Source organism: Dasypus novemcinctus, chromosome 18 (assembly GCF_030445035.2).
Source record: "Dasypus novemcinctus isolate mDasNov1 chromosome 18, mDasNov1.1.hap2, whole genome shotgun sequence".
In the NCBI taxonomy this organism is placed as follows: domain Eukaryota; kingdom Metazoa; phylum Chordata; class Mammalia; order Cingulata; family Dasypodidae; genus Dasypus; species Dasypus novemcinctus.
Genome location: NC_080690.1, coordinates 9885824 through 9896394, shown reverse-complemented (window position 1 = coordinate 9896394; position 10571 = coordinate 9885824). Strand labels below are relative to the sequence as shown.

General features: G+C 47.6%; 1 long non-coding RNA gene across 2 annotated transcripts; it reads left to right on the top strand.

The window, feature by feature from the left end:
- The first annotated feature begins 1036 nt into the window (after positions 1-1036).
- On the top strand, positions 1037-3372 carry LOC131274295 (uncharacterized). Of its 2 annotated transcripts, none has more exons than XR_009181509.2 (2): positions 1037-1095; positions 2547-3372. It is a non-coding gene; the product is annotated as an uncharacterized lncRNA (long non-coding RNA). The 2 variants fall into 2 exon arrangements; XR_009181508.2 differs by having other exon boundaries at positions 1038-1095; positions 2195-3372.
- Positions 3373-10571: the final 7199 nt, after the last annotated feature.

Below are 10571 nucleotides of genomic sequence, written 5' to 3'. Positions count from 1 at the left end.
AAACAGGGCAATTAATTGCTTTTTTTAAAGAGTTACATCTGTTGAGTCTGCTCTAGCCCCCAAGAAGTTTTTTTGTTTTAGGTGCCAGGGCACGGGATTGAACCCGGGACCTCATATATGGGAAGCTGGTGCTCAAACACTGAGCCGCATTGGCTCCCTGAGCTGTTTTTTTTTTTGTTGTTGTTGTTGTTATTGTTGTTGGTTTGCTTGTTGCTTGCTTTGCTGTGGTTGTTTTGTTTTTAGAGGAACTGGGAACCGAACTCCCATGTGGGAAGCAGGTGCTCCACTGCTTAAGCCACATCAGTAACCCTCTTGAGAAGGTTTGGATGCCCTGTGCCTTTCAGACCTAAAGGGAGAGGCCCTGGGAGAAGGACCACCCCATCAGGCGTATGTCCTGCAAGGCGACACTGCAACCCTCAGGAGCCATCACCCCCATGGCTCTTAGATGATGCTTCTTGCTTCTGGGCTCTGAATGGATGCAGGAGTGTTCAGACTCCTTGCTCAAAGTTGTTGCTTCCTTTCTTATTTTCTCTCTTTTGTCGATGCTGAATATGACTTTTACAAAGCTTTATCCATTCATCTTATGCTAAACCCCTTTGGGCGAGAGCTGTCCTTTTCGCCCTGGAGCAAGACCTTCTGTTTGTCCACCTGGCTTGGATTGTCCATCTCATGAATCCTGCTAAGGGCTGGAAGTGTGCCTTAGATGTAACCCCTCCATCCTCCTGTTCCCAGCACCCAGCGAGAAGGACCTGCGCAGAAATGTTTCATCTTGGAAAGTTTGAATATTACTAAGTATTAGTTATTCTTTGTATCCTATCAGGCCTAATGGCTAATGGTTGCCTACGAGACAGGTTGGTGTAGGGAATAAAAATATAAAACAGCCAACATTGATCGATTGTTTGCTATTGGCCTGGTAGCATGTTAACTCTTCGAGGGCCGCGTTGAAGAGTTGACCTTTAAAGTTTACTTTAAAAAACAAACAAAAGTCTACTGCAAGTTTTGATAAAAGCAAGCTTGTATTTTGATTTGTGTTTTGATCGACACAGAGGAGAGCAGAGAGGAGCAAAGGGAAGGAGACGATCCACCCCAAAGCAGGTACCCTGCAAAAGAAAGGAGGGGAAGGAGGGAGAAAGGCAAGAAGACAGCCAGAAAAGAAGCTGAGGGTTGACAAGAAAAAGTCCCCAGCCCGGGCAGGAAGGACAGGCCCGTGTTACCTTCCCCTACTACGCAGGCGTCAGCGGGATCCTCAGGAGAGCTGGTCCCTTGGGTATCTGATCTGATGGAACCCTGTCTTTCCAGCTGTGTGGAGGAGGCCCCTCTCCTGGGGAGGATGGAGAAGTGAGAAGCCACCTGGGGTCTGAAGGCCAATTGACCCACCAAGCAGCTAGACCCTGGGATAGTAACTCATCCCACCCAGGCTTGGCCTCCTCCCCTGCAAAAAGGGGATGCTAACATCTGTTTCAAGCTGGTTTTCGGGTTTACAAGCCAACTTGATGGCACGAAATGGGAGCTCAAGAAGCAACTGCTATTGGTATGAAATTTAAGGAAGTGCTTCCCGATCCCCCTGCTCCCATTTGAGGGAAGGAAATGTTATATGGCAAAGCTAGAGCAGCCCAAATTGGGATTGCTCCATTCCTGCCTCCCAGGTGGGGCCACAAGGACAGGCTCTGTTAAGGTGATTTATATATATTTACATGGATACAAGTTGTTATGGTTATATTTTAATTTTACATATTTGCATATAAATCTACTTATACATTTATTTTATATGCATTTTATTATATTACATGTGAGAGTGTATTCATATATATATATGAGTACATCTATGTATGTATGTATATAGCCATTACTGAGTGCTCACTGTATTCCAAGTGCTCTGCTAAGGGCCTTACATGCTTGATCTGCTCTAAGCCCCACGCACCACTGTGGAGGGAAACTACACTTTTACTCCTGTTATGGATGAGGGCACTGGCTCCGAGAGATTAGGTTACTTTTGCAAAGTCGCATGACCTTTAAGGGACAGCGTGGAGAGCTGAGGATGATCTGTCTGACGCCAAAGCCCAATGCTCTAACCACGGGGGCACACTGCCTCTCACAGAACAGATGGGGTCACAGCACTAGGGGAAAATGGTCGGATTGGCCCCCCAAGGCCCTCTCTCATCCCTCCCCTCCTGTGGGGCGTGTTTTCCTACAGGTGGGTTCCAGGGCGATGGTGCCCAGCGAGGCTGTGCCCCAGCCTCTGACATCAACAAGACGCTGCGGTGCGCTGAGGGTGGAGTGGGATCACTTTGGAGGACTCAGAAGTTCCTTCTGGAGGAGGACCCCTGGGGCAACCAGTTGGAGAGGGAAAGATGCTGGATGGCATTCTGGTTGATTTGAAATCAGGCTGTCGGTTCTCTAATTTCCAGTAAGGAATGGCCCCTTAGACTGTCTCCCTCTGGAAGAAAGAGTTTAATTAACCCACCGACTACAAACTACTGAGAAAAGTGGTCAGTGTGAAATCAGTTCTCTTTTCTGTCACTCCCTATTATTAATACTTTCTGTAGGAATCAGATCAGCGGATATAACTGTCACCTTAATGAAACTGAGTTCTGAAGTGTACACCCTAATCTTGAGCCGCCTGGTCAGCGGTGGCTCCAGAGTGCCTCCGCGAGAACGCTGCTTGCAAACACCGCCCTCCGTGAAATTACCACGTTTGTTATTTCTTGCAGAAAGTTTGGTAATGAATGTGCCTTCTATGTTTTCAGCTGTAAAGAGCAGAAATCCCCCTGCAGGCACTTTACTAGACCTTTTATCCATACTCAGGAAAAAGAATTGATTGATTTTGAAGTTAAATGTTGGCATCTGCTGTTATTCAAAACCAGGACCTTGGCTATAGGCATCCACCGAGCTTCAGCATCCTCACCAGTGAGCGGCAAATGAAGACAAGCTGTTGTCAAATGAGAAATGCAAAATAGTCAATCTGTTTGTCTGTTTAATGTAACTGGGAACATAAGCTGCTAAAAGTGGTACCATTCGGCACTGTCAGATGGGAGACACTCTCCAACAAACAAAAGCCTAATGACCCATTTTACTCGGCACTCTGGAGTTGCTCCTAATGGTACTTTCCATATGCACTCGAACATGCTTTTATCTGAAACTGCAAATGGTACGATTTTCCATCCAATACAAGCGTGTAATCTGTGTGTGTGTGTGTGCGTGTGTGTGTGTTGGAAGCGAGGGGTGGGAGGGGGCCCCCTCCCCGGCACTATGGACGACGGCTGATGTTTTAGACATCTTAAAGCGGGAAGCATATTGCAGAAGCATCTGACTCTCAACTTCCCTTTACACCTGTCATTGTACTGTATTAAAGGGGAAAAATCAAGTCATTAACCATGATAGATATGTTTTTAATAAGAAAGTGTTGTGCCTCACCAGGCGGATAAATAGCACGGCTTAAGATAGCTTCAGAGCCTGGTGTGGGATTACAGCAGGAAGTTAAAGGCACTGCCTAGTTCTTCAAAGAATGTGCAATTTAGGAAGCCCAGGGATCTCAAGAGAACCCAAGCTGCAACTCTTTACGAATGCTCTCTGCTGGGGCTAGACTCTAATTTGCCTTTTAATTTGGTAGCTGTCTTACCCTTTTGCTTCTCCAGGTGGCTAAATGCTGAAGAAATGTGCCCTTTCCAAAAGATGTTGGCAAAATCCAAGGCCTACCAATGCTTTTAAAAACGTGATTCTTACTGGCATGGCAAATGCCTATTAATTCATAAAGGCAGCTAGGAGCACTGGGTTAAGAAGGACTCTGAAGCACAATCATAGAAAAGTATGCTACAATTGGTTATTTGGCCCTGATGTTATTTGTCTGCTACTCACAGCCAATATTTATATTAAAAAAAAAACAAAACCAAACAAGTTAGGACATTCAGAACCCACTTCTTCATGTTTAAGAGCTATCAAAGACTTCTGTATTTAAACCAGAAAAGTCAAATCCACTTAAGTCATGACAAAACATGGAACAAAGAGGTTTAAGAGTTGATGGGCTTTCCTCAAGACTCATTGTAAAAGAATATTCCTTGCCCCAAACAGCGTTTGGATACGTTCAGTGGAAATAAGGGGAAAGCATATGGTTTACATTTCCTCTGTAAAGATGTATGGGTGGGAACCTTCTGGGACCCAAGATGCAATAACAAATACAGATACTTGACAAGGCTTGGCAGGCGAAGACAGAATATTTCTGTGTTTACCTGACAATGTGACTGGAGTCCAGCCCACCGGGGAGCAATCCGTTTGGTTGTGACCTGTCACACCCTGGCAGAATGTCCTTGCAGAGACATCAATGTCAGCCTTGGAAGCGTTGCTCCCTCCCCCTGTGCAAGCGAGCCCTCCCTCCAATGAGAAATGCTGATACTGTAACATGGCTAATGATGCAGAGTAATACTGCTTGGCCACTGGGCAGCACCGCATCGTGTTACTGTGGAATAACTGGAGGAGAGGAAGGGTTGACTTTTCTTTTTTTTTTTTTAATCTTCCCATTCCAGAGTCTATAAAAAAAAAATCACATTATGATTTTTCTTTTGGCCTACAATCATACAAATGGCTCATTTAACCATTAGTTTTGTTTTCCTTTTTTTATAGTTTTTTTAGTCTCATAATCAGGACTAGCCTATTTGAATCTGTAAGTCGGGGACAAAGGGAACAAAAGGGAAGTCAGCAGAAACAAGGAAGAGAGAGGTGGTTTCTGCATCAGGATGATGAGAAACAGCAACAAGAGCTCTGAAACATCAAGCCCAAAAACCACCCACTTGAAAAAAAAATAGACACCGCCCAGCCGCAATCATACATATTTTGCTTCAGAACAAAAGTACCATTTGTAAGCTAGGGATCACATGGTTATTTCTGTATCCATCACACCTTTTGTCAGAAAAAATAAAAATTATCCCCATTTCTTTCCATGACAGATCAAAAGTTATGTGAGTGGTGTTGCCACGCAGCTGCCTGGATAATATTTGGCCTCTGAATAATAAATAGGGAATCTCTAGATCCACCAGCTCACTAATGAGCACTAATTCAGAATGGATGGCACACTGTTCAGTAATTTAAACAATGTGGACAATGAAGGTTCTCAACTCGGGCACAAAGAGTGGCCTATGGAATCGTGTGCAATGAGTAATTACAGTTAATATCCATTTCAGCTTGTATTAGAATGTCCAAAGAAACAAGGTCACGGAACCAGGCCAGGAACCCATGCCGGGGGGCTTCACAGGGTGGGGGTGGGGGCACAGTCAGCCGAGCAGGTGAACTGTTTCCACGACCTGGGCTCGGTCGCCAATGAGCCCCTGACAGCTCCCACGAGGCGGCGGGCGGCAGAGCTGCAGTGGCGCAACCACTGAGGACACCCGCTACGCGCGTCCTCAGCGAAGGGGAGACCGGAAGGCAGAGGTGAGCTCCCCGCGGCTCCAGCCCCGACCTACTTCCACCCACGCCCGGCTGGGGCCGCAGTTCCTGCCGGGGCTCGTGGGAAGGTGCCCCTGGTACGCCCAGGGGTGCACAGCACACTCCAAGGAGCCGGGCCCGGCAGAGGGTGTGCGAGGCTCAGGGGAAAGGAGGTCACCGGAAGAGGCTGCTTCAGAATTGGGGAGTTTAGACCCTCCTGGTACACCAGAGGGATAACAGGGAAAATGGTACAAATCTGAGCGCGGAGGGTGAGACAACACCGAATCTGCGCTGTAAATGGCAGGGGTCAGTAGGAACTGCCTCAGAAGATGTTCTCAGAGAGGCATTTCCTGCAAGCGCAATGGGTGGCTCCGAGGGTCTTCAGCAGAGTGGGGACTGAGTCTCGGGAGACAGGCAGCAACTAGAGAGGGGAGGCGGAAGAACTGGCTTTACTAGCCGAGCACTGCACGCGGCCTTCGCGGGCCCTGGGCCACTGCCGTGCGGGGACAGAGGTGCCACAGCTTGCTTCACTGCCACCATAGACCCCTGATCCCGGCTCTGGTCTGGGGACCCCAGGTTCCAGCGCACCCAGACACCGGGGGCGGCCTTGCCACCACCGCTGCTTATTGGCTGCCCTGGCAACAGAACCAGAGGCTAGGGTTGTTGAACCTGATTGGCCGAGACTAGGTCACGTGCCAGCCGGCTTCTCAGGGATGATGGGAAAAACAAGAAGGCCCTTCCCGGCTTCCGTACCGAGGCCGGGCTCTGCTCCGTCAGCCTCGGTGAGGCGCTGTAGTCCTCTGAAGGGGCCTGGGTATCGGCCGCAGGACTGCCCCCGAGTGTCACATGTCTGTTGTACCTGCCTTCTGCCAGCCACTTTCCCAGTCGAAATCTCCGCTCTCTCCTCTGCCAAGGGGATCCAGCCACGGTACCACACCCTCGCGAGTTGTAAGGATGATGACACCAGGCACTTCATTAATTTGTTCTGCACATGTTTACTGAGCTCCTACTGTGAGCAAGATTTAGTGTCGCTCAAATGATGCATAAAACAGGGAAAGTCCCTGATGCATGGCACAGCCTTTGGCCTCCTAGCGAGATGGTGAGAGGTAGGTGGTCTGTGAGGTGTGCGGAGGAAGATTTAATGAGACTTGCTGATGAATTGGACAACTAGGTAAAGGAGAAGACGGAAACGACAGATGTCCCCATTCTCTGGGAGGTCCTGTCTAAAGTGATTGGCTCAGTTCTTGGCACATATTAAGTGCTCAGTTAATGTTACTTGCTAGCCTGCTTGTCAGCGTGGTCTTCAATGCCATTGCCATCATCATCACTTTATTTTTTATCGCAATCTGGCCAATCCTCACCTATAACTCCAAAATTTAATTCAGTGTAGGGATCGGAGCATAGACCTTGGAGTCAGGCCATCTGGGCTCGAATCTCTGCTCTGCCATTAGCTAGCTGTGTGACCTTGGGCAAACTCCTTACACCCTCTGTGCATCAGCTTTCTTCTCCATCCAGTGGAGATGGTGAAAGTAGCTACACTGTAGGGTTGTTTTGAGGACTAACAGTGCTATTTTATGAAAAATCACTTGGGGTTGTTCCTGGAACAGGAATTATCTGCTGCTGCCGTTATTGTTCTGATTTCCTGACTTCTACCCATTGCTCACATTCCAGCCACCCAAAGGGTCTGTCTGCACAGTGGATCCTACAAACCTGACCCTCTCTTTCCACCTGAGAATTCAGGAGAGAAAGTGGGTCGATGCAGCCCACAACGAGATAAAACCTCCCATGAGTCATAAACTGGAGACCGGTGGTGAACCTGGTGGTTGTGGACAGGTCACTCTGACCCCAGAGGAACTGACCACGAGGTCTGCCTGCCACCGCCTCCCTCCGTGTACTCACACCCGTCCCAGCTGGCCAGGCACGAGCTTCCGGACTGCCCGGGTTTGGAGGTGGGTCCTGCGGGGCCTCAGAAATGGGGACACTTGTCCTGAGGTTAAGTGGGGCACACAGTGCAGATTCTCCAGGCTCTTGCCCTGAGTGTTAGGACATGGGCTGGACTTCCGCTTTCGAGCCCGGCTGGAAATAACACATCAGCACCTTTCTGCGTGATCTTGGGACACTTCCAGTTCCTGTGCCTTCTGGAAACCAGAAGTGAACAAACACATCCACAAGCTCTCAATTACCCCCCCACCCCCAAATGACGAGCAACGATATTAAGAAATGGTAGGGTCCAGTGCTACCCTCTAGGTAAAAACCAAAAAAGTAATAATACTGTCTAGCAAAGTCTATACTGAAAATAAGTAAAATATAATCAAAAGTATGGACCAATGTGCAGAATTACCAGTTAGACTAAATTTGATTTTCCCCCTTCCCCATATCTATTTTTCTGGAAAGAATTCTCCATGTAGACCTCAAATGTAAAGAGAGTATAAAATAATTAGGCTCTGGATGATGCTAAAGTGACAGTCACCATGGGGTCTATGAACCATCTTTATATCCCCATTTCTTGCCCAAGACCTGGCAAAGAATAAATATATACTGAAGAGAAGCCTCATGTGAACATTTGACTCAGCACTGAGGAAAATTGATTGCTATTACTTTGGTTTACTTTATAATTTACATATATGAAAAATACAGTATGACGGTATGTATCTACCATGCTGCCTCAGTTTCCCCAGGTAATTAGAGCAGGGCAATCTGAGCTGAGCCAGGCTGGTGCAGGCAGATTCTCTTGTTCCTGCTGAGTAGGTGTGTGATCTCCCAGCACTGCTCCCCCCACCTTGCCATTCCACTGGCAGACAGCAAGTGCTCATGGCAGCCAAGGCTCAGATGTTACAGAAGCCCCAGCACCCTAAAAACAATGGACTCTGTCTCCTACAGTTCCCTGAATTGGTCATAAGGTCAACACTTCTTGCTTTTGTTGACCCACTTTGTGGTGGAAAATGCATTAACAGATGAGAGGGCTGACCAGATGTGCAAAGCTTCCTGGAAAATGACTACGAATCACTAATAGTAACAGTCGAGACCAGTATTTACCAAGGATTCCCTGTGTTTCAATTACCAGGCTATGTGTAGCCTCTCCTAGGATTAGCACCCGATATCCTGCATCCCAGAAAACTTTAGCCCTGGGCAAACATGGACGGTTGGTGATCCTGTATTTCTTTCAAGTACAACAGCAAAAGCAAGTTGGTCTCATTACTTTACCCATTTTTTTTTTCCCTCAATGGAGAAAAAAATCTCAGGGAGTTATGAGTTTCTCACAAGATCATACAGCTGGTGAAGAGTAAAGCTAGGATTAAAATTCAGGGTAGCTGAGCCCAATGGCTACATTCTAGACACCGCTCTTCAGTCTCACCAAATTGTAAGTTACCAAAACTACCAAAATATATAGAACCTCCTTCCTAGAACCCCACTTAGCCACACACAGCAGTTCCTCCATGCCCCACTCTTTGCCTCACTAAACTTTGACTCTAGTGAAATATTGGGTTGAAATTTGCAGAAGCAGAATGACCTCCTTTGTCCTCCAATTCCAGCCCTCTGCCACGAGACTGCCTGTCTGTGCCTCAGTTTCCCTTGTTTTAATGGCAATGGTGATACTATCTGACAGAGCATTGGAAAGGGTCAGGCTGTGTCACTCCGTGGTGGCCCAGAAGACCCAATCGATGGGGCTGTCTTGACGCTCAATACTGATCACTGCAGCTGAATTGACCCAACACGAGTCCACATGGATCATTTCAGACCCCTGGGATGATCAGATCTGATGGGCCATGGCTCAGGGCCTCCGGTCACTATGGCCACAGTTGTGTGAGGCCAGCCATTCTAGACTTTAAAAATGCCTTGGGTTTAGAGAGGCCTCGGGATGGTGGGGGGTGGGCCTCTGAAGGCAGAGCTGAAGGCAGTACTGGCCTCTGTCACAACCGTCCTTATGGCTGCAGGCAGCTTGAGGAAGCACTTGGAGCATCACTCTTCTCGTCAGGAGTATGGGGATGAGAGAGGATTTGTCTCCTGGAGTCATGGGGATCCGGAGATGAATCACTTAGCATAAAGCCTGCGAATTATAAAGGGTTCCATAAACTCTGTAATTGGCAGGGTTTATTCTGAATTGGGGTTTTCTGCCATGTAAAGCACCTTTTCTGTCGGCACCTCAAAATATTGAAGCACTGCTATCAAACACTTATTGTTGGTGCCCATTTTTTCTTTTTTTTGGAAGCATCTCATTTAATCCTCGAAATAACCCCCAACGGAGGTCGACTTGCCCACAGCCATAGATCCAGGAAGGGGCAGATGTAGATATGAAGCTAGAGTTGTCTTCCCTCTGGAATCTGTTCTTTTCTCAGCCTGGCAGGAGGCATGAGGGAGATGAGAGAATACAGGCTTTGCACCTTCAGGGAGCTTGGGGTCTTTTGGGGTGATGAGCCATTTATGCAAATAGCACAGTATGAACAATAGCATGAAATAAATGCATGCTGGGTAATGCGGAGGAGGCAAGCCCTGGGTGCAGAGAGAGGTGGCAGAAAGGTTTTAGCGCCAAGTTGGCATTGGGTCTGGGTCCAGCAGGCCAAAGAAGAGTTCAATAAAGCATGATGAGCAGGGAAACTGAGGCAGAAGGAAAAACGTGAGTGATGGTGTGGAGGCAGGATACTGCCGGGCCAATTCAGCAAATGTCCCCATTTGGCTCCTGCCTTGAGTCATGGCCAGCTGCTCACAAGTGCCTTGTTATATAATTGCCTTTATTGGCTATTTGTAGAAGATTCACTTAAGGTTACCATTTTGTTGGGTTTGCAATTCTTTCTCTCTCCCCTTCTCCCTATTCCTTCCTCCCTCCCTCCCTCTCTATCATTGCCCCAGAAGTTCTGCTCTCCTCCTACCCCTCTTCTTCCCTGCTTAACAGTGAGCAACACTTGTAAAAACTGATGTTTTCATAGTCAAGCTGGTTTTGATATGTAAACTGTTTTGCCCTAGATTTTGGTGCATGCAAAGGGCGCGAATATTTTATCTGGACATGTATTTCATTTTCAGAGGAGGTTCATAACACCAGTGAAAAGCTAAAGTGTTTCTACTTACTATAGACTCCATAGCAGGGAAGCAATATCCCGGTGCCCATCCGCCAGCAGGGATGGGTGTCGAGTTTGTTTAGAAGTGTGTTCTCCCATCAA